This window comes from Tinamus guttatus, unplaced genomic scaffold, assembly GCF_059628265.1.
Source record: "Tinamus guttatus ecotype Peru unplaced genomic scaffold, ASM5962826v1 Tinamus_guttatus_pri_ptg000043l, whole genome shotgun sequence".
Taxonomy (NCBI): domain Eukaryota; kingdom Metazoa; phylum Chordata; class Aves; order Tinamiformes; family Tinamidae; genus Tinamus; species Tinamus guttatus.
In genome coordinates, this window is record NW_028288577.1 from 347 (window position 1) to 25031 (window position 24685).

A 24685-nucleotide genomic window follows, 5' to 3' on the forward strand; every position below is an offset into this window, starting at 1 on the left:
AGGCGCGGCGGGAGCTGAAGCCCTGAGGCGCGCGGCGCCTCCGAGCGTGCCTGGGGTGAGCGGCTGCCCCTGAGGCAGGCGATGGCGAGGCCCTAGGAGCCGCGCTGGCCCCGCCGTGGGCCTGCCCGAGGCCGAGCAGGGCTAGGGGAGCGCAAGGGCATGAGGCAGATGGTTGTGCTGCAGTCCCGTACCACAGAGGGAGGTGGTTACGCACCGGCATCTTTTTACCAAAGAAATCTGCCCGAGTCGGTTAACAGGATCGCAAATGTTCCTTAAAAAGAGGTTCTGTTCCTCATTTTTTTTTCTTCATTTTATAAAAACAGAAAGTGGAACTGGCTCGAAGGAAGCAAGGCTGGGGAGGCTGCAGGGCACTGGCAGTGAGGGCCTGAGCTCTGAGGTAGGCTTGTGAAGCAGGTAGGAAATAGTGTCATGCTTTAAAAATAGCTCTCCTCTACCCTTTACTCAAAAAATAAGTGTTTAGAGCACTTCGGATATGTAATAGGACTATACTGTAGTCAATTCCAATCAAGTGGGTTTTTTTTTTTTCCTCCCCTGGAGGCATACTGCACCAAACTCATTAATACCCTCAATTGCAGGTAACCCTGGAATACAACACATTCATTTCTTTTAGGTGTTGAGTGTGTTGCTTCGCTTACTCCATTAATCTGCATGCTTGGGAAATGTGGTGTGGTTCTCGAACACAGAAGTACTCTTTTGAAAGGGGGATAATAATAAAATTGTGACTGTTTTAATGCTTTGCAGTTTGTGAATATTAATTATATCCGATGAGTGTCTTCACCGAAAGTGGTCATCAGAGCCTTACCCATTATGATAGTGGAATTTAAAAAAAAAAAAGTAGTTATTCATTTTTATTAATTTATTTAATTAATTAATAATTAAATGGTATGAGTGGATTCAAGGACAAATGGCTGATAATGAATTTACATGTGTCACTGTTGTAGGCTGATGCTGTACCCTCCTCCTGAGGGTGACTGAACGGAGCAAAGGATCTTCAGAACTGCAGTGGTGCAGATCTGCTGAGCTGCAGCTCAGAGGTTCCTGGTGATGCTCTATCAGCTCACCACCTGCCTCTCCTGCATGTCTCTTTCAAAAGACAACACAATAATTGGATTTCTTTTTAAAAAGTATGAAGGAGCAGCTCAATAGGAAAGCCCATTGCAGTTCCTAAAAGATCAAATGCTTTACATGAAAACTTCAAGAATGGGTTTTGGATACTTTGTCTGTCCTTAAAGAATGTAGCTGGAAATAAGGCAAGAATTCTCGTTAAAATTATATCTGTTGAAATTTGCTAATACACCAGACTGGAATTATGGTGTGATGTCACAGTTTCATTTAAAAAAAAAAAAAAAGAGATTTGGTTTTAAAGCCATTTTATTGTATTACCTTTTGTAATGAGGGACCAAACACTTAATCTGGCATTTCTAAATATCCACTAAAGGCTTTATTAACATTGTTAATGTGGATTTAATATTAACACTGTTAATGTGAATTTGAGTGTGCACCAAAGATGCTTTCATGTCCCTGTTTCGCCTCAGACCATGGAAGGGGTAAGTATGGAACAAGAACAGGTTATGGATGCAGGGTAGATTGATTGGGCCTGGATATAGAAAGACAACTGGAGGACTCTCCCACACATTTCCCATATAGACTTTTCTGCTATGTTATTGCTGAGTTTTACTGCTTGAAAAGATCTTGCAAGTGCTTAATAAGCATTTTTGTGTGGTTATTTAAACTCTGAATATGTTTGCAGATGAATGTTTCAGTGGAATTATTCAAGTCTAAAGAGTCTGTGTTTTTTTTTTTTTTTGTTAGGCACCTTAAGTTAGTTGGATCACTTTTGTTTACTCAGTGAATTTATAGCAGTGGTGAGTTTCTTCTAGTAGGTTTGCTGAAAGTCAATAGTCCTCGGGTGTTGTGGTGGGAAGGAAAAGTAAAGAAGTGATTATTGTCGCTGGACTATATTTAAGTGTATGTCCCTTGCAAAGGAGATCAGAAAAGGGTAACCAGTTCTACCAGCTCAGCCCTCAGTTTGGGTACTTATTTATATGTTTCCACCAAGTGGTCTGGGACAATGCTAGGCTAGCTGCTTGGTGAGTGGGGTTAGTTGCTAAGCTATATCAGCATAAAGCTTGTCCTCCTCCCCACCACCTGTTTATATGCCTAAAATGACTGACTTCCTGTTGCTTTGTCATAAGACTTTTTTTTTTTTTAATCAGTTCTAGTGAATCAGATCCTTGGTGACCTTTTTAATTATACATAAATATCTTGTCTTAGCAATGCTCTAAAAGGGCTATTAGCATTTTTGTTAGAGAGCACTAAGCCATTGTATTGCAGTGCAGCTACATGCCAGTTTTGCCTGAGCTGTAGGTCAACTTTCAGCAGTAAAAGAAGAAGAAAGGAGAACAAGATTACTGTCCTGGCACTTCTACTGTTTCTTCTGCTAGCTGCATTACTACAAGTCCTGCTTTCCAATTTCCGTACGTGTAAACTGGAAGAGAAAACTGGGACCCACATTTTTGGTTTTTATGTTCTGCTTTTATTTGACGAAAAGTCAAGTTTGGTAGTACCTTGTACAACCTTAGTTATCTTTTATTTGCTCTTTGAGGTTGAGCCAGCTCTCTTCAGCAAGGTGAAAGACTGAGATGGCAGCTGAAGGGATACGCTTATCTTGTGCCTCCATATGGAGGCATGTCAGATGCCAGTGTTGAAAGACCCACCCTACCAAGTGTATCTTCCTTCTGCATAGGATTTATAAACCCTCTAATTGGTGTCCTTGGTCTGTGTCATTCTGTGACGCTTAACTTTGTCAGTTCAGCTGCTTTTTGGCACTTCATACCATGAAAGGTAAAGGAAGCATGATCCATGCTATTTCATGCACAAAAAAATATATATTTGCAGACAAAAACAAAGTGCTTGTAATAATAGATTTCTTGTTTCCTCAGTACAGTTGCTTGAAATTAGTGTTATATTTTAGCTGTGTGAATCAGTCCTGTTAAAACAACTTACTGTTCTAAGTCGGTACTTCGTTTTTGTTTAATGCTCAGTATAAGAAGCACAAGCCTTCTGAGCGGAGCTCATTACGGAGCAGCTTATATAACTTTGAGCAAGATCGCTTTGTGAGTAGTCCAATTGAGCCTGAGCTGCTTGGTGAGTAAGCTGGCAAAAATCTAACCATAGTAATTTGAACTGGACAAGTAGAAACACTGCTTCAGATCCTGCCAAAGCCCAGTTTGATTGCATCTAATTTGTCATCCCCAGTGATGCATGGAGATATGTGATTGGTGACTACTGCTGATGAAACATGACAGATCAATTCTAATCTCTTACTGGTGAAGGCAGTTATTCATGGGGACATGCATCTGTCTCTTACTATTTTATTCACAGCAAGAGTGCTGTAAAGCCATAGCAAATCTGCTGTCTGAATACTACTGAACACTAGTATGTCTAGATTTGTCAGATGCTCTTAGCTAAACCCATTTAAAAACTCCATTTAAAAGTAACTATTGCACACTAGTAATACAGGGCACAGCCTTGTCCCTTTATGAAAATCTACTATCAAGTAGAAAATCTATATCAAGTTTAGTCTTTTTTCCTGACTCTTGGGGGAGCTTATTCAGCTTTGAACTTGCCACTTGCATTGCAGAGGTATAATCTTTTTGACAGCACTCTGCACAAGAGTAAGTGATGGAAGGCAATGTGTAATCAGCCTGTTCTATTTCTTTGATACTCTTCAGTGGTGCTTTCTTAGCCTTACAAATTCTTTACCAAAGAGGGTATCTTAGTGCACTATGTAAAATATTACACTTAAGTTCCAGGCATAAACTTTTCTCTTGTACCATAAGTACTACTGTGAGAGCAAGAATTTAAATATTAGGTTTAAGTCTTTTTGATTTTATGGCTGAATATTGTGCATAAATATCTTTCAGCACTTATACATGTGTTTTTCTTGTGACCTGTTAATGCAAAAGTAACCTTAAATGGAACAAAGCATAATAAAATGCTTGTATAGATTTTTTTTCCTTGTGATCCCTAAAAGGGGGATACTTTGAGCAGCGCTATTGATAATTTAGCTTGTGGGTGTTTGACAAGCCCACACATACCTCACTACACAACTCTGCAGATGCATTCCTCAGTATTCTGTAACACCCTGGTAATTTATTCATAAATCCTACTGAATCCATTAAAATATCATAAACACAGCATTTTAATTTGAGAGGTTTTGGTTAGTCAGATATATTCTAATTAAATTGTGGTCTTAACATACAAGAGTAATATACACAAAGTATCCACAGGATTAAAATTTGTGTTGATATGTATTTTCTTTTCTTTGAGAACAATAACTTTACAGTGTTTTCATCTTGAAAGCCTTCTTATTTTCTCTCTCTCTCTCTACAAAGCTGGAAACAAATCAATAAAATGCAGTAAGAAGTGGGGGTGCTGGGCACAGTGTGTTATGTTTTTTGTGATTTTGATTATGAATGAAAAGATTGTGAGGATACCAGTATACCTTCATCTAAGAGAATAAGGTTCTACTTGTATTGTTGAATGAGGGACATATCCCTGGGCAATTTATCAGTGGGAAGGTGGGCAGTATTTTTTTAAAAAGTGGGGAAAAAATCAAGTAGTTAAAATAAGTGCATGACCTAGAATTAGCTTGTTAGTGTTAATAAACACATGTGAACCATGATGACTCTCATTTTGTTCTCTAAAGCAGCTGTGAGGAAACTCTGCTACCTGGAGAATTGGTAAAAAGATGGAATGTTACTTTTTTGAATAAAATCTTGGAGCAGAGAATGAGATATGGGGTAGGGGACAACTGGTGTAGGTGACAGATGGTGTAAATCTAACTGCACATACCTGATATTAGAGATCAGTATTTAAAAACACTTATGTTGATTTGCTGAACTGTCAGCCCTGTTTGCAGCTCTTAAAGTGTCATTTTTGTGATTGTCATTTTGCAGCTGACATTTTTGTCCCAAGTACGTGCAGTAAGTTGCACATACAAATACAAAGATAATGATTGGCGGTGGGGCTTGCGCTCTTCCCGAGGTCTTAGTTCTGAAACACTGAACTGCGTAACCTCCAGTGCTTTCTAGCCAAAAGTGTTTTCTTTTGACTCTTCTGGAGCAGTTACTGAATCCTTTGTTCACCACAGCTTAAGCTGAGCTTGACTCTATAAATGGGAACGGGCAGGTCCTTCCAGTAGATTTATAATTGTTTAAAGAATTTGACTGAATTACTTGTTTACTGTTCTTATTTTTTCATTCTTACTTTGTCTTAATTCTCTTCTTACTGGTAAACACCGGTTGCAGGGGGTAGAGGGGAGACTTTTCTCTCCTGTGGCTTTTTGGAGAAAGTGAGTTGTGCAATTCTCTGTTCTGTATTTCTTTACACAAGAAATGACCCTGCTGCTCTTTGTCATCAGCATTTCCTTTCATCCCTTTCCTGGCAGCTGTTTTTGCTCTGTTTTGATGTTGGAGCAGCAAATGAACTCCCTCTGAAGCAAGTGTCATGCCAGCAAAGATCTCGAAGCAGCAAGAAAATCATCTCTCTCTGAAGACTGAATTGGAGACCTTTGTGAATGAGACCTTAAAATAGCTCCCCAGCTTGTTATCTTCCCTAGAAGTTGCAGAATTGAAAACAGTACCACATATTCCTTATTTATGGCTGAGCAGTATACCTAAATATTTTTGGAGTGGGAAGGAAAGGATAGGTTACAGCCTTCCCCCCCCCCGACTCTGGACTAGGTACAGTGAGTATGATATCACCGGTTTTAGTGTTTTGCCAACATTTTTTATTCAATTATATTTTTTTTGAGAGAGGGGGAAGAAGGTTCAGTTTCTAGATTGTAGATTTTTATCATAATAAAAAGTCCTGCTACTGTGATGGTATTTTTGGAAATGCCATCTTTCAAGGGCCTGACTTCTTACTCTGATTGTCTCAGGCCTAGCTTTTGTTCTGCCATTGATTCAGGTGACAACCTATTACACAGAACAATGGAATTCATCTGAATTGATTGTATGCTGTTGCTTCTATGCCTCTTGCTAAACAGCTTGTTGGCACATCATTGCTAGTGGTCATGATTTCTTGATCTGCTTTCAATTATGCCAATGTAAAGCAAGTGCAAAAACCTTTGTCAGACTAGATGTATTTTGACCTTATACTCTACAGGGCTCATTCAGTGAAATACTGAGTAGGAGATTTTAATGGGCCAGGGGTTTAATCTGTTTTGTTTGCCAAAGCTGTAAAATGATAACAAAGTCTGCCCTGTTGTGACTTCTTTTTTCTTATTTCAGATTGAGATAGCTTCTTAGTTCTTAGTGCCTTTTTTTGTGTGTGATGTTGTCTAGTATAATTGCTCAGCCCCTGCACCCTTGCCGTGTTAGAGCTCTTCGAGTTGCATAATAGATCGTATGCATTCATTAAAAAAGAATTGTGAATGATGGAAACGAGTAAAAACAAATAGTAATTTTTAAAATGAGATCTCTGCAAGGGGTGTACCTGTCAATTGCAGCAGTGCAGTTTTGAGAATGCAGCTTAAATAGGCCATTTTTCATGGAGCTACAGAGTAGTGATTATTCCCTGTCATCTTGCCAATCTGGTTGTATTTCTTCTTTGTCAAGACACAAATGCATCCAGGATTGGGACTTCTGAAAGTAATAGGAAGCAAACCTATTGCCTGGTTCAGGACAGCATTTCAGTCTAGTGTTGGACTACAATATTGTAATTCCAACTTGGAATTGGACTGGAGTAAACAGAGATCATATAATGACAAATAACCTGGGAAGCTTTTTTGCATGGAGGATATGTTGTAGCTAATGTGACTTAAGGCGTGTGCATGTTAGATAGCATAAATGCGGAAAAAAATAATGTTTATTCCAGACTTAAATACATTGTTTCCGACAATGGGGGCTTCGGTCCCCAAGGTTCATTTGAAATAGATGTTAAGGCATATTCCCACTTCATGTAGTTTGCCATGGCTTCTTTCAAACTTACCTCCATGGGTTCTTTGGTTTTGGACTCTTCAAGGATCTTCAGCTGTGTTTGTTTGTTTTGTTTTCCCTTTTTTCTTTTTTTTTCTTTTCTATAAAAGAGAGAAACCTTGATCTTTTTCTGTTTTAACACAGTTGCTTACTTCATTTTCTTTTCAAACACCAATGCCATTATGTTAATTCTCTCAGGCAGTTTCATCTGTATTGGATCAGGGTAGCATGTGTGAAAATACTAATGGGGGAAATGTACAGTCGTAGGTTCTTCCTTAGATATCTCAGACACTTTAAAAACTTTCTTCCCAAGAATTCTCTTCTCTGAAAGTCAAAAAGAGGTAACAAGCAAGAAGAATTTGCATATCCTTTTTCAAAAGGATACAGCAATTGACTAAAGTGAGTAGGATTAATCATAAGCAAATCAATTGCAGTTTTATATCTTTTCACTTCTTATTCTAATGAGAACACTGCTCTGGGTCAAAGGAAGGTTAATGTGAGTAAAGTCAAGACAAGAACCAAGATTCTTTGTCACCCTTCATTTAAATTGAGTTTCTTTTTATTTATCCTTGCCTACTAGGAGAATTAAAGCTTTTGTGTTATCCATCCAGCCTATCCTCCTGGACCTGAATGTCTCTTATTAGGATCAACTGCAGCAATGCACCCCTCTAGAAACTTCTGTCAAATGGATTTATAGCACTTGTTTTCATGGTGTTGGTGGATAAGTCACGTGTAAAAATTGTTTTGTAAATATCCAGGGCTATGGTGAGGTGAAGAGAGTATTTTGAGGGGAATTCTTTTTAAATAAGCTTCTTACATGGTAGCTATTAAAAACTTGCAGATGTGTGCATGAGCTCCAAGTACTGTGTGGTGGTTTTGGACAGCTCCTTTTGGGGTGCTGATTCTTATAGGTTTCAAAGCTCTAATGAGGCACCATCTAATGGCACAGCTAATTAAGCTTTCCTCAGAAATGTTTACACTGAAGAGAATGGTATGTCATCCAAAAATAAGAGACTCTAATTACAGTAGTTAGCTTGTAGCTGGTGTGTAAACTTGTCTTTTTTTTTTATGGTCATCAACATATCTGTGTGTCTGAAGTCACTATGATGGCACTTTGTGCCTTAAATGTAGTGATATCAAAATTCTAGGCATGCTATAGCTTGTCAGTAAGTTTTATTTTCCCTCATGGTCTTAATGATATTCAGTGTAATTCTGCCTAAAGGAAGGTGAAATGTAAATGTTCTGTAAATAAGACTGTGGTTGGCATAGTAGCAGCCTATGACATTAAAAAGAGGAGGGTGCAATCTTAAGAGAAACCCCATCTGAGATGACAACCACCATTCGGAAGCCCCTGTTGCAGCTTTATGTGCTGACGTATTTGATCAAGATTAGACAGTGCTTGTCTCAATATTGACAAGCTCTGTGGTGCTGTGCTGCTCATCAGGTCCTTGAGAGGACCTATACAGCCTCACTTTTCACGTCTGCCTGGTGTCTGCTGAGAAGCACAGTTACTTCTGATGAGCTGGATGACTTCTGGCCTGTAGTGGGGTATGGGGATAGTCCTCTGAGAGCTCTGCCCGCTGGTGCCTGCCGAGCCCTCGCAGACTGAGCTTCTGCCGGGCCTGGCGCTCTGCTCAGCCTTGCGCTGCTTAGATTGGTGCGTGATTTTATGCTCTGCTTGGTTTCTGTGCTGCATATGGAGCCCCGGACTTGCTGGGGGAAGGGGTGAAAGCTAAGCGTGCATCGGTTGTTTTTTACTGCAGCCACAACACTAGCAGCCTTGCATCCCTGGTGTCTCTCTAGCTTCTCAAATTCGTTAATCAGGTTTAAGAAACTGAAAGTTGTTGGTGTTTATTGGTGATGTGAACTGCACTTGCAGTCTAGCAGGCTTCTCCTCGCCTTGACTGTGGGCCAGGCTTCAGTTAGTCCACCCCTTAGCTAAAGAAAAGGCAATTTAATTTCTCCAGAACTTATATATCTGTGCATTCCATAGCAATGTTGTAACCACTGTGCTATTCACTGGCTATCCAAGCAAATGTAATAGGACTTGAACCTGTTCTCAGTTGTGCTAACCTAAGCTCAAGCAGGGCCGTAAGATCTTGTGAATAATCTGGGTTTATACAGATGAGAATGACAGCTTGACACATCATTCTTAAGAACCTGCTAGCAGCAGTTTTAGAAGTTGTTTTAGACAGCTGAGTCGCTTTTCACCGTTGCTTAAGACAAAATTAATTTCATGTGATTATTAGAGAAGGAAAATTATAAGGAGAAAATGATACAGGAACCTCATTAAAATGGAAATGCTGAAATAACTGCGTAATTGGGCATTGATTCTGTACCCACCCCCTCAGTCACTTCATAAGCCATTTTGTATTAAAAGTAACATGTCTGCAGGATGATGCTCTAACATCTGTTATTGCTGAAACAAAATGATTTGCATGTTTTTCCCCTCTCCACATTTTTCCAACATCTGCATGTGTAGATCTCTCCTGTATATCAATCATTTCTAGCACTGATTGCTCCTTTGCTGGAAAGACTTACCAAAGAATATGGATTTTTTTTCTTCCATTAAGAATGGAATATTTTGATATGGGATTTCTTATTGCTGTTCACCTTTATTATATGTTAGTGGCAAGTTATGAATGTGAACGAGATCTTGCTGAGGGCTGCCAGTACCGTGTGCATATGCTGCTGTGTTCCTCTGAAGTGTGCTTTTGTCACAGGTTTTGGTTTGGCTCTTTTGTGAAATGCTAATACCGCCTTAGAGTTTAAAATTAAGGAAGTACTTTTCCTCTTTTCCTGTTCTCAGAAGGTTTGTAGGCAAACAATTTATTTTAAGTGTATTCCATGTTGAAAGTGTTCACTGTACATTGTTATTCCAATCATTCTGGCTGTGAATATTCTGGTAAGAAGCAATATATTGCTTTATTTTCTATTTGGGTGTTTGCTAATGTACTTGCATGTGCCAATTTTAAAATTCAGTTTACTTATGAATATGACTTTAAATGTTGCTTTCCCTCAGTATTTGTACTAGAAAAATCCACCTCAATGAAAGTTCATAGAAATTAAATAGGATGAACAGTGGATTTGAGGAGAATATTTGGAAACCTCTTCCAGCCTTTGCTTATTGTGCATGCTAATTCTTAGTATACAACCTATACCCCAGTTGGAAAAGCACGTGCTTAAATCCATTCCTATCAAGGAAAAATGCTTGAGCCTAATTTTAAGCGTGTCCATAAGTTACATTACTTAAATTACTCATTTAAGTGTTTGCTTAAATCCTATGTTGTATCAGGCTAAATGTATTAGAATTTCTGTGTAAATACTACAGTATGTAAGAAATACAGATGTCTGCTTTTGCCATGAACTTATTGGCTTTGACTTTTATGGGCACTTTATGGTCTATGGCTGAAATCAGAAAATAAAAATCACCTAATATTTTGTTAATATGCTAGAAAATATTAAGTTACACAAAAGAATCACTATTATAGTAATCCTGCATATATACAGGCAAAGAGGACCCAGTGTATACAGCAGATGGTTTCAAAGGAAATCCTCGAGAGCTAGGATTAAAAAGCAATTTTCAGCAAGTTTAAAATGGGTCTCCATATTTGGGTCATGGATATTAACTCTTTCAGTGCAATCAAGTGAGGAAGCATTCTTGTCAAATTGCTATGAAAATGTTTCTTAAAGTGACTGGTGGGCACTGTGGAAGGAAAACATGAATGTCTGTTTCTGTTTGTAGCCCTATTCTTATACACAGTGAGAAATCAAACTGTGAGGTAAAACAGTGATGTATTGCAAGTTAATAGGAATTATTATTTAGCTAATTAACAACATTGTTGAATTTCTTACAAATTATATGACTTCAATTCTTTTCTAACCACCCCATTTAGTATATACTATCCTTATAATATTTTTCTATTCATTTAGGCTATGACAAGGATATTTGAAATGGAATGATAAATGAGAGATACTAAGCAGCAATATTAAAAGTCTTTGCTCATCTCTAAATAGCCATTAATGTATGCTGTTACAAGTGCAAAGCAAGGCCATGTTTTCTTGAATAGTTCTAAGGGTACTTAAGAGCTTGACACAGGGGGAGAAGAGTTAGATTCTAAAGCAAATAATGTTAGACAAGAGTTGTTTCAGCCTGTAGCAATTCAAGTTGTTGGTCGATTTTCTGGAAATGTTATTAATGACACATGTATACAATGAAACTTGGTGATTTGAGTTACAGTTCCGCTTTGTATTCCCAGATCAAGTGAAGACGCCAGGCTCTTAGCTGTTATAAATAGCAGAGCAAGCTGCAGATTATTAAACTGATTTATACCTGCTAGAAAACCTGTAATTCAAATTTACACCAGGGCGTCTTTATACTGTGTAAAGAACCTGAGTTTGGCATGAGTTAACTGTTCCTCTCAAAGACCCTTTCCTGCTTCCAAAGTACAAGTTCAAATTAAGCTTTAAGCAGTATTTATTCCTAAACAATGAAATGCAGCAACGGATACTGTTTTATCATGTTCTCAAAGCTAAATTAGGTGAATTTTGAATAGATTTTTGGAAAGCTTTCTGGGAAATGATGACTGATGCTTTGCTAAGTGAATTATAGAAGTAATTGCTGGTATAAATTTCAGCCCATGGAGGAGTTAATTGCATTGCTCTCTGGCTATTAGCCACACGTTAACAGCAAAGGACAATATACTTCTGAAAGGACATCATAAATGTCCTAGTAGGGTAACTAGCAGCAGGTATATCCACAAATTGTTAATTAACAGTTCTAAATAATAGATGATTTCTACAGGACTGATCTAGGATAGATACTGAAAGCCTTTTCTGCCATTCAGAAAAGAAAATTCAGATGATGGATGAAAATAATATAATAACATAATAAGGTAGCTTTCTGTGCTAAGTTCTTGTGCAAAACTAGAATCCTTCTGTGGATGCAGGGCTAGATTTTTACTAAAGCTGAATCTGCTGTTCTGGTTTCTTGCTTTTAGTCATCTCCTATAAGATTTTTTTTTTTTTTTTTTGATATGACAAACTTCACACAGTATTGCTGGATTTTATTACAATGACACAGGATGGAGGTCCTGGTGTTGCCACTTAGCACAATAGTTATTTGAATTTCAAATGCTGTAATAATGTAGCAGAACTCTTAAAATATGTCTTCATTGTTTGTTAGGGCTGCTTTCAGGGACAAAGTTGATGCTTTCCATACTGTAAACTAGTGGTTTTGAGGCTGCTTGTCTATACACACGCCTTGCAGGACCTGGAGTCAGCAGGCTAGACCATATCTGGTAAGTTACTGCAGGGAGGCAGCCTTTGATAGGACTCTGGAAATGGAAGAATGCTGTACTTCTGACCTTGTTTTAGCAGTGCTTTAGGATCCTTTAGACACAAATAGTTAATATCTGTACTTAGTAGTTGCACACGTTGCTACTGACAAATCCCATATTTCTAAAAGTGTCTTTAAATAATTGATACTTTTGCACCAGTAGAAACCTGCAGAGAACTCTTCACACCCATGCTCTTTTATTTTATTTATTTATTTTTCCCAAAGCTGTAGGAATTATATTCTGGCTTGTAGAACAAAGTTGGAACAAGCTATAGGGCCGACATCTGCACCTGGCGAAGTTATTAAGTAAAATTTTTGACATGGGTGCCAAGCTGTTTTCTGCCAGGAGAACCTTGCTGATAGAGGTGTTCAGGGATGAAGACATAATATCTTTTTTTGTTTGGTTCATGAGCTGTACCTTTGATTTGTCAAAGCTAAATTCTTGATGGAAAGGAAGCTATTTCTGTTCTTCAGATATCTGAGGTCATGTTCATTCTTTGATAACTAGCTATGGTGCTTATGATGGTATATTGCTTTAATTTCCATGACAAATACTTGCACGTGGGTTGCCATTTTGATGACTTTAATCTGACCCATAAAAACTGAAGCATACCATGCAAAATGTTTTTTTTTCTGGCCTGCCGTAGCCATCCATGCTGTCCCTGTTGAAATGGAAATGAGCCTGCTCAGAATGTGGTCTGCAAATTTTGAGTGGTAGTGCCAATCACAGATGGATTTAGAAGAGTAGCCTCATGTAAACAAGAGAAGTAAGGTTCTATTAAGCACAATAAGATTCTCTTAAGAACAGAATGTTTCATTTTAAAGCATGTTGTGTCTGTTAAATCTTGTGGCTTCCAGAACATCTATCAATACCTTTATGTGAATTCTTCTGTAGTAAACTTAAGAGACTTTCTAAAAGCAAGAATAAATCTAGACTTGCAAATGTTCTAGATAATCCCTTAAATTTATTAGGCTATACAGGGGCGAAGTCCATAAGCCCTAGGATCTGTTCCTCCTAAAACTGTATTTTAGGGCATTTTATTATAAGGCCCATGACAATATTCTACAATTACTTGCTGTTTCCCTACCTCTGTAATCAAAACTTTTTTTTTTCCGCTGGCTGCCCATAATCAGACAGCTGCCCTATGTGGAAGTGACGTGAGGTGTGTGTATTACTGTCTCACTATACTGTACTTGAAATCCTTCCAAGATCAGTGCATGACAAGGCATCATTATTACAGACTGCTGTGTCCCATCCTGTCCCCCAGCCTTCTATTGATTCCATCCGTAATGGAATACTGTGCAGGAAAGTGATGGCGTTTGGTCTTGCTTCAGGTAAATGCAGTGGATTCTTGCAGCAAAGTCGTTTTTCAACAAATTGTGGAATGAAGTAGGCTAGAATCAGACTTTTACAGAATTTAAGAATGCTGTTGCAGCCATTGCATTTGGAGCCCTAGTCTACCACTCCTGAGATCCTGTTTGACAGTTAATGAAAGCTTGTGCTGTAGGTGAAGGTAAGTACCTATCAGATATGGTGCATCTCAATGCAAAACATTAAATATCTTCAAGCATCCAATTTCCCTGTAATCAATGAGATCTCCATCTGATTGCAGTCAATTTGTGAATGCCTAAAACTGAAGTTCGAAGTTCAAAGTTCTTGTGTTGTAAGCACAAGCATGTATTGGTACTATTTATAATTCAAGGAAATATGTTAAGTGTTTCTCCCACACACACTGCTTAAGAATATAGAGTCTAAGGAAATATCTCCTTTTATATTCTTAATTGATTAATTTTTTGAGCTATCATTTCCTTATTGAATAAGGAGAATATTCAAGGGTGGATTTCATGTTCTTCACACACTTGAACATCTCTCTTTAAGTCTTCCTTAAGCTTGCTCTCCCCTGGGGCTAAATAAACAGATTTCAGCAATGTCTCATCTATTCCCTTTAATTACTGCTGTTGAGAGAGTTTCTGCTGTTGCAAATGTGTTATTTTGTCATGTCACATCAAATTGCATCAGCCTTATATTTAGGAACAAAAAGAGGGGGAGGCAGAGACAGGATGTGGCTACAAATGGAACCAAAGGGTTTTCTTGAATACAGGCTGAAAATAGACAATCAGGCAAAACCCATGAAAGGGAAAATCAAGTTCATGACGACAGAATGAAAAGCAGCGTTGAGGATGTGAAGAAGGAGTTCTGGGTGGAGGCGTGGGCTGGTATCGGGGAAAAGCTTCTCATATGCAAGAACCCTTTTATTAGGAGGTTGGTGTGAAGTTTTTTTAGAATATGTTGAACCTTGTTCTGCTCCTCCAGCTTCTTCTGTGCTTGCTAAAAATGTTATTATCAATACTTCCCTTAGCCTTATAGCTGGACTTGTCATCCCCCATTTCCTTTCTGAACATCTTTCCCCTCTCCGCTTTCATATCTCCAAGCCGAACTGATTGATTGCTCCCTAGCTTGACTTGTTTTTGCTGAAGTGACTTAAATGAAACATCTCTACTAACTTGACTTTCAGTCTTAAGCCAGTCATTTGCAGGAATTGATCTAAATACCATATTCTCTTTGACTAATTATTTGAGATCTGTTATATGCTGCCTTGATGTGCAGATTGTTCATTAGAGTGGGCCTTTCTTCTCAAAACACTAAATTACTGAGGCTAAACGAACAGTTGTCCGCTGCTGTCACAAAACAGAAGCACATTTTTTTTCAGGTGGTCTTAGTTCAATAAGAGTCCATAGAAGTAGGTTGACTTCCTCCAGCCAAGAATTTGGACAAGTGAGTTTAATAGTGTCTTTGTAGTGGTATAATTAGAGATTGTTCTGGAGAAACTGAGGGAGAAAAAACAAGTCCTCCAAATCAAATTCCAGTACCAATCCAATACTAGTGTCCCAGGTTATGCTGGGTGTATGGCAACATACACTATATATATGCTATATAAAAATATGCACATGCTTTTTTCCTCTCAAGGCACTTTGAATCAGGCTTTTAACTACAACTTTTTCCTTTTCTCTACTGTACTTCTAAAAAGGTCCTTTTTTTCTGTATAATAAAGTACCATGTTCTCTGTTGGTATAGACAGTTCTATAAACTCTTGATTAATTATTACTCTTTCATTTTTTTTTGAGAACTGTCAGATTAGTTTTGAGAACTACACATTACAATTTGGAGTGCAGTAAAAGATTTTTAAACTGCAAGATAATAAGGCATTTTCATGTGTGTGCCAGAAATGTAGAAATAACTTAGGCAACGGGAATATATTGGACAGTTCTCATTTAAGTATACTTTAAAGAAATGGCACAATGACCATGTCACAGTTGCAAGATCACTAATGCAAATTGCTTTCACACCTAGGTGAGAAGGAGTCATCTTCTGATAAACACAGTAAAATGGCTACTGAGAGGATCAGAGTATGCTTGGTCATCTCTCAAAATTCAGCAGGATGAGGCTTCCTAGACACTGTTTTTAAGTGAATGTGCACTGAGGGGAAAAAAAGTGATTTAGAGAAGGTAGGCATATTGTGATTTGTTATACTTCTGTGTTTCAAATTAATGGCGTTGTTCTAAATTTGTATCATACGAATTAAATTGGAATCTGGCTCATCTTGTCAAGATTCCTTAGAATTTTGTCCGCTGTTTTAACAGTGCATAATAAAATGGAGAGCTGTTCATTAGAAGGTATTATAGACATTATTGCAATCCAAAACTATATAATCATCATAATTAGCATTGAAATTATTGTAGCAAAAGTGCATGAGCCGTAGCATTACAGTACTAACAGAACAAATGGTGTATAATAATTGCTGATTTAACTGGTAATTATGGTAGCATAAGTTTTAGAAGCAGAATGTGATTGTGCAAGGAAGATCTATAAGCCCTGGACTGACTTTTTTTTATTTCTTCTTAGGCAAGACTTAATTTTGTCTTAAAAATGCCCGTAGAACTGAAGGCCAGCTTTGGGGTGATACTCGGACAGTCTGGAGGTTAGTCTGCATTGGTTTTAGAGCTCTGATGTCATCTCCAGGACGTAGCTTTAGTGCTAAGTGAGTGCAGAGATTAGTAGTCGTATACAGAGTCATTCTCAAAGGGATGGCAGGAGCACAATATAAACAAGCCAGCAGTGACACAAATCAGAAAAGGGCCCATCGGAGCAATGGCAATTTTTTTGCCCATTTCAACTGGGCAAACTATTAACAGAGTAGGCTGATACATAAATAGGCATAGGGGAAACTTTTCAGTACTTCTCCATATAAAATAGACTGTAATCCATCACATTAACACTAGTCTTTTCCCAAATAATTATATTAGGTAAGAAAGTCAGTTTGGTGATTCAGAAAATGTTAGCTCCTTTCCCATGGAAGGCAGATGTTTTTGTGGTACTTAGGCATTTATTTGCTTAGAATTTATGGTTCATCTTTCTGCTTACCTTTGCATTTGAATCACTTCCCGACACTTTAAAAACTTTAACGTCATGAGGAACACTAAAAACACCAACAAACCATGTTTATTTTCATAGCAAAAAAATTTCAATTCTTCTGTGCTTTTTCAAAGCAAATCACAGAAATATTAAATGGGAAAGGAAAAAGGGATGCTTGTATTATAGTTAAAGAGTCTGTTTCTAAATTGAATAAGCTTGAAAATACTAAATAAAAGCTGCAGATAACTGAAGAGACTCCAGATTGTTCATCAAAAATACCAACTGACACAACACTATAACAAAATCATGTTTCTAATGCCTTTGGTTAAAGGAGAGCATTGTGGCTCTCTTGAAATATGTTATTAAGTTGTTATTGTTTAGCTTTTAGGACGGGAAAAGACGCATGTACTTCAGAGCTGTGTCAAATTCATCACGACATGTATTAATCCTTGATCCCTTGCTGGATTTCACAGCTATTTGTCTGAGCATTGGGGTAATTTGGAGGGTTGAGTGAAGCTCAATGATGAATTTAACACTCATCAGAGATACAGAAGGCAACAATTGCTGCATCTGTAGTCTAGGCCTAGCAAAACAGGATGTTTGAATCTACTGTTGTCTTAGTGTATTGCAGGGGATCTCTGCAATGGTGCATTAAGAACTCTGCCTTTGCAAAGAATAAAGATGAACTTGAGAATCTGTGGATCTCAAGGACCAAAATTGAGATCTTTCACTAAGCTCACGATATTCATTTTAATGTGTTTTAGCTTTAGCTTAGAGATGGACACTTGGCTCAAGAACTTTGTCTTGAGCTTAATTACAAACAATAGAACAAGCTATTTAACTAGTTTCATCTCAGCCAGAGCTAAAACTTCAGTGATTTAAGACAGTTGGTCCACTGCAACTGGTCAATTAAAAGTAAATGCCATACCCCTGCAAAAAAAGTGGTTTAATTAAGTTCTATTAAATGCTTTTCCTAGTTTCATTAAATGCTTTTCCTATTTGTCATTCTAAGTCAATGACAGAAATATCCAAAATAAAAAAATAATTATTGAAAACTTGAAGAAATCATGTTGCAGTTGATAAAACTTTAGCCTAACTGACAATATATTCAGGGTGTGGTTTTGGTTCTGCTATTCATGTGTTATGTGCAAGCTTCTTCTTTGATCTCTCTTTTCTGGAAAGTAAGACTAGAGATATTTAGATTGATAGGTTACTAATTTCTGTATTTGGAAATCCTCTATTTGGTAAGGAGTGTTTAATAGACTGCTTGAATTTTCTGCGACTAATAGTAGAAGTGTTGCTTGGAAAGTTCTTACAAGCTGCTGGGGCAAGTGGAAAATGAATCTATTCTAGTATTCTGGTCGTAGGTTGAAATGGTATTAAGTTGTGAAGAATGTAATCTCTTGTTTTGAAAAGCTGCAATGCAATTTAGCTAATATATGCACTGTGTCACTGGTGATGTTGTTATTTATCAATCATGAGCGATTCTCATCTGTTTTAAGCAATAGTTAAATCTGTTAAATCAGGTAAATCAGTTCTTAAATCTGTAGTGTTTTTCCAAATACTGTGTGACTTACCTTGTTCTCTGAGTGATAGTAATTTAAATCTAGGTAATGATGAAGGAGAAAATTCCGGAAAATTCTCAGCGTTTACGTTCTGGTCTAAACTGGGTCCATGACTAGTGTGCAAATACATGATAAAGGGTCTAGTACGCAGGATGAGATGGGCTGCACAGATGCTCCTTTAGGACCATCGAGACTTTTGCTCCCATTGGGCCGGATCTACTGGCATAAATCTCTGCAGGTTTGTTGGTGGAAATGTGCCGGCTTGTCGATGCTGTTGGAAGGCTGAGGTATTAGGGGACTCTAAAAACCTGTTTGGAATTTGCCAAACTGTCCTTTTCCAGCCTACAGCCTCTGTTTTCCTTTTGGAAGCCCGTATTAAATCATAATAGGAGAGACGCAGCAAGGATTGAGCTAATGCAGACAACACATTTAATCATCTGCTCAAACAATGTGTATGCCTGTAATTCCTGTAATTTAAATACGCTATTACACTAGCAGCTGCTGCCACTAAGTCATCCATAGCTTTCAGCATTTCTGTTTTCTATTGAGTCAAATCACAAAGTCCTGGAATCAATTGCTGAATAGTCCTTTCTGGAGCCAGGTACCCAAACCACGAATTATGAAATTCCTTCATGACTTTTCTTTTCACCTCAAGAGAATATCTTGCAGCTTTCTAAAATAAAAGTATCTTGCAATATGTAGAAGAAAGCAACTTTCTGGATGAATAGGGATGAAAATAGGTCCTTGAACATCCAGGGCAAGGAGAGTATCTGAGCCTTGCGCTGGTTGGGTTTGGTGAGCTGCTCTTTGCAGAATCCCAGGGCAGCCAGCAGTCTCATTTAGGGAGAGGAGTCCTACCTCAACCAATTGCAAGACCAGGATCTCTCTGAGTAGCTTGCTGCTAGTCAGACTTTCTTGTTGTCTTTCAGAATGGATGTTCTCTGAGACCATAGTGACAGTGAAGTCTGAAGGGGAGAGAAAAAAAAAATGAGATGGGGCTTTAAAAAATGCTAAGGTATGGTGGGCATCTGTCCACGTGATTAACTGTTGATATGGTAACAATCCCTGATTAGTGAACTGTCCAAGTTAAAATCCCCTTTAAGAGGCTAAAGACTCCTCAACTTCAATGTCATACTGCTGCTTATAAGCTTCTCCCCCAGCAACAGGCGTGCGCTCCACTCGGGACACACTGGGACAAAGTCACCCATGGTGTAATTCTGCCACAGGAGGGGTTTATACCAGGGAGGTTTTGACTGAGATTATTGCTTGGATTGAGGGCAAAGGATGGAAGATGTTAAACTATAGCAGGTGTGCATTTAGGATAATGAGAGAGCTCGTTGTTATTGATGCTGTTGTAAAGGGTAGTGTCAACCGGGAGGATGATTGCAGGGTGAGCTGTGGATGCCGGGGCACTGCCCAAGTTCAGGCGAGATTACTCTAGGGCTTATGTGTGGATAGCTGAAACCAAGACGGGCATTCCACAAGGGATAAACAAATAAAAACAATATAAAACAAACAATACAAATCACAATTACATTTCATCAGTAGGAAAACTTCCCTTTTCAGGATTTGAAGAGAGTGATCTCCTGTGCTGCAAGCTTTCAGTGCTGCCAGATGTACTCGGTTTTTTGTTCAGCACCTTCCTGTTTTTACAGGATTTAAGGCCAGTCTGACTCTATATTAAAACTTCTATATTAAAACTGTTATTAAAACTTCAGCCAAGACCCTCTGTATTAAGGAAAATTAAGTCAAACAACTGTTCACTGTTAGATGGGCTTTCCACTATGTCACTTTCATCATTAGGAAACTGACAGTTTGATCGTTCAAACTTATCTGGCTTCAGCTTTTGGCCATTGATCCTGATTTTACTTCTCCCTTCTAAATTAGTGTCATTTATTTTTTGCTTCTCCTTCACAAAGATATATATGCCTTCTAATCAGATCATCACCACTTATAGCTTTTAATAAGCTATAATTGAGGTTATATACCATTCTCTCTTTAAGGTGCTTTCTGTTCCCTTAATGCCTGTTTTTTTTTTTTTTTTTTTTTTTTTTTTTTTTTGAAATGTAGACATACAGAATTAAATGGAGCTTCATTCTGCTTGCAGAGATAAAGTTACTTTTATTCATAACTCCTGGGGGTCACTTATTTGCACAGCAGCTCTCTGGGCTGTCTTCAGTTGCTTGTTCGCTTTGGTGTCTAGATGTTTCCCTGTAGGATATAGTTCCTTCTTGTGTAGATATAACGCGCACACTGCATCGTGCTTAGATACATGAAAGTGTGGAGTGGGCCCAGGCTAGTCCCAAATTTACCCTCTGTTCTGATGGTCCTGTGTCAGTGTGTGACCGCTGCTGAGTGTCCCATAGCATTAGGGCTAATGCTGCTGCCTGCAGAGCTGCCTGGGGTGTTGCCAGTCGGTGGAATTCGCTATCAGCACCCGGATCTGGGAGATCTGTCAGCGGCTCCCTGGTCCCCGTGTGCTCTGCTCAGGGTGTGCAATGCTAACTTCCCAGGGCGAGACCGAGTCTCTAAAACCTGCTGCTGTTGCAGTGTCATTTGACATTGCTTCTCTGCCTTATGCATCACACAAAGCATTAATCTTAGGAGAATAAAAATAGAAATGAACAGAACAAGAATGTCTGGCTATCATCATTCATGCAGGAGGACATTACAGATCATCCTTAGGAAGGGCAGAATCCACAACAATGACGGGCCGCAGCTCGTCAGAAATGATCATGTCAAAACAGTAGGTCCTCATAAAAGCCCAGCATGCTGGCGAGATGTGTTTGTTAGAATGTGGCCTCAGCATTGTACATACTCGCCCATACACAAGGAAGGATATGTCTGCAGGGCAGGCTATTGCTTAGGGCAGCAAAATGTTCAGTAATTCTGTGAGCTAATGTGGCTTGGTAGGGACGGACATTTGCTGGTTTGCCTAGGGCAGCAGAACCCAGAGAGTTGGCCTTCAACGTAGTGCACTATTCAGTCTCCTGTGACCTACTGTGAGATAAAGAAGATATATTGCTCAGAGTAATAACCGAAGAAAAATTAACAGTTTAACAATTAACAGTTACAAAATTAAAACAGAAAAATAGTCTGTTCCTGTGCTGCAGTACCTTGTAAAACAAGTCCGAGTCCAGGGTCATAGGGCTTTCCTGCAGTCACTGTCTATGGAGCTTTTAGACAAAAGAGAATGAGTCCTATAGAGTGATAGCAGTCCCTCGAGCGTCTCCTGGACCAATGTCAGAACCTGGACCGACACATTTTGTGATTAGAGGCTTCAAGAGTCTTCCCTTTTTGTTATACTTTTGCTATTGGTATGTTATTTTCCTGGGCAGAAAACTTTAGCGTCTCGTTTTACACAAATAGCATTTTGTGGGTCCTTATTTATACTAATATTAGCAGGCCCAGAGAAGGAATGATGAGTCAGGTTATAGAGCTTGACTCTGCATTTGAAATAGTTGGTCTCCTAGTGATTTCTATTTCAGAGTCTCTTGCAAGGCATTTAGACTTTATTTTAAAGAAGGATAAGTAATTTGGGTTTTGTGGATAACTGTAGAGATATCTGATTTCCAAACACAATAACTGGATAAATTTCAAATAAGCACTGAATGGCTGAGATACTTTCACACATACTTTTGAAAAAGAAAGTCACTTCTCTGCTGTTATTCAAGTACTTGTACTGCTCAGAATATTGCAAGATTTCTTCCTAATTCAGGCTAGATTAATACTACTCAGTTGATGCTTTGAATTTGTTTCTGGGATTATTTTTGTAGGGTGTATTGGCTTAATTGCTCATTTATGAAATTCTCTGTGTACCACTTGGCTGTTTTTATGGTTCAGCCCAAACAGCTGACTAACACCCAGGGAGACTGTTGGATTTTTTTTATTGTTGAATTTATTCTTGAGCATCAGCTTCGAGATCCCTAGGTTGCTGCAGTACCATAGAGCTGATAGTGCAAAATAGTGTCAAATGGTTCTGTCATCACATGTCCCATTTCTTTTCCATCTGACTTCTGCTTTGAGTGCTTGGTTTTGTGTGAGGTGGTAATGGGGATGGATTCTCCAGCAGAGAACCTGATTGCTTAGATAAGTTCCCCATGAAAGACGATGCAGGGGCCTGGATGCTGGGGTAGGCTGTGGGAGCTCGTCTCTGTTCTGCTCCAGATTACCTAGTGGTAACTGGTGCTGGCCACCTCAGGGTGCCGGGTGCACCGCGCGCTCGCCTGGCTGCCCAGCGGCCTGGCCAGGGCCCAAACTCATCTTCCCCAGGTGCCCAAACTCAGTGGAAGGAATCCAGGCTTGCCTCAGTTCCTCGTGGTAGAAATGGGCGTAACAGCACTGGGCTGCTTGACAAAGGTACCGTAAAATCAGTATGTTGAAAGGTATGAAGCTTGGATAGGATAGGGAATTGTATAAGTGCGTGAAACTTCTGAAAAACCGAAGCAGGACTAGGACTTGCAATGGGAAAACCTATCTCCAGTCCATGAAGAAATGTGTATCGGGGGCAGAGTGTGCAAGCAGGGACAGTTTAGGTATCTCCTGTGGCCCTTTCACTAGGGCTTTTGGTTTGAAGCCCAGCTTCTGCAGCCCATTTGACCCTAGCCTGAAGGGATGGAGATCCTAGTTGTTGAACTGTCGGGATTTGCTTGAAAAACAGTCACAGTAGCAGAAAAAACTGAGAGCAGGGGCAGAGTGTCATACCAGTGTGATGGGTACAGCCATACACTGGGTCAACTGCCAAGCTTGCCAATGCAGAGTGCAGGATTAATTGGCTTTGGTCAGCCTGTGCTTCCCTATCTGAATATCATTATCAGCAATATGAATGATTATGCTATGCAGAGAAATGCCACAATAGTCTCAGTGTCTCCTTTTATACTTGTCTCTTTTTAAACAAGCCTTTATCTAAATGCAAATGTGATTTCAGCTTTCTGATTAGGACATTATACAGTCATCCATTCCAGAAAAGCACAATTAGTGGATTATTTCATTTCTGATTCAATAGTTCTTGGTTTAGAAAGTTCATTTGTTGTGCTACGCATGATATAAGTTATCAGAAGGAGATTACATTATTTGAGTCAGGATTACAGACCTATTTTGTGAGGTTTGAGGATTTTTTACTGAAAGATAATCTTGGCAAATAAAAACAGTAATATTTATGGAATTTGCAGGAAGGGGGTGCTTATTTTTTTAAAAAAAACAGAAGACAGTAGTGTAAACTATTACTATGCTTACTTGTCCTTTTTGTGCAAAGTAACAGTCATATTATCAGAAATAAGTATGCAAAATTGTTGTCATGAGGTGTGCAGGTTCAGAATTTAACCTTACCTGTTGTTAGTGTCCGTTGTGTCACCCTTGAAAACGAGATGCTGGGTCAGGTCAAAGGCTTATGATTAAAATACTCATTGTTTTTGCCTGCCTTATGGAAAGGTGTAGCTGGAACACAATTGCCTTGATTGCCTTGGAGAACTAAAGTATAATTTTAGTAAACTGTGAGAATTTTATTGGGTGGAGGAAAGATTTTTTTTTTAATAACAATAAATGGTAGAATATGGATAATGTCAATTTTGCTGTTATTGTAGCAAATGAATGAAATTTTTCTGAGGGAAAGTGATTTGAAGTTATTTGGTGGAAGAGAAGGACTTTGCTTCCAGAGAAGATTACCAGAATGTCAAGGGCAGGGAAATTTGTTTATAATAAACAATGCAAGTGTTTTAAAGCTTTGTTTTACATTGGGACAGGCCTATTGTGCTTCCTTCTGGGAAGAGCAGTTTCTCCTTTGAGTCACAAGAGCCTTGTCCTTCTCCACCTTCATCTTGCTCCTATTACATGTGTGAACAACTTGATGGTCTTAACCTGCATGGCAAAATCTAATATTATTATTATTATTGCTTTACACTTACATGTATGGGCAATCTAATAATGCAAAAGAAGGTCTTACTTGAATCTCCTTTCTGGAGCACTTCTGTTATTGCAGACTGTTTCTGTGGTCTTCCAGCCAGGTAGGGAGCCTCAAACTCGATTTCTGCTCTGTGGCCTCCATTAATGTGTAATTGAGGACAGAGTAACCACTGGCAGAACCTGTTAGTAGACAGCCAAAAAAAAAAAAAAAAAAGCTCAATTCCATTGATCAGTTTAACCCTTCTATATTAATTTGTTCGTGCGACTCTGATTTTCTGTTCTCTCCCATGGCAGAGTTTATTTATGCTATCCTGTACATTATTCAAACATGAGGGATCTTTGCTTTTGTAACAGGAAATCTATTGCAGTACTTAGATTTAATTAGAGCGCAATGACAAATGATGAGTTTACACATCAAAGCCTAGAAACTACATAAGAGATTGGCCCTGGTCCCCAAGCACAA

General features: G+C 38.7%; 1 protein-coding gene across 3 annotated transcripts in view; it reads left to right on the forward strand.

The window, feature by feature from the left end:
* The first annotated feature begins 263 nt into the window (after window positions 1–263).
* Window positions 264–24685, forward strand: part of LYRM9 (LYR motif containing 9) — a 29108-nt gene continuing 4686 nt past the window's right edge. The window contains exon 1 of one of the 3 annotated variants that reach the window (XM_088535628.1): window positions 264–282. The gene's annotated coding sequence lies outside the window, so the exon portion shown is untranslated. Of the gene's footprint in view, window positions 283–307; window positions 415–24685 lie in introns of those variants that run through there. The other 2 variants (XM_088535615.1, XM_088535620.1) reach the window with 2 other exon arrangements.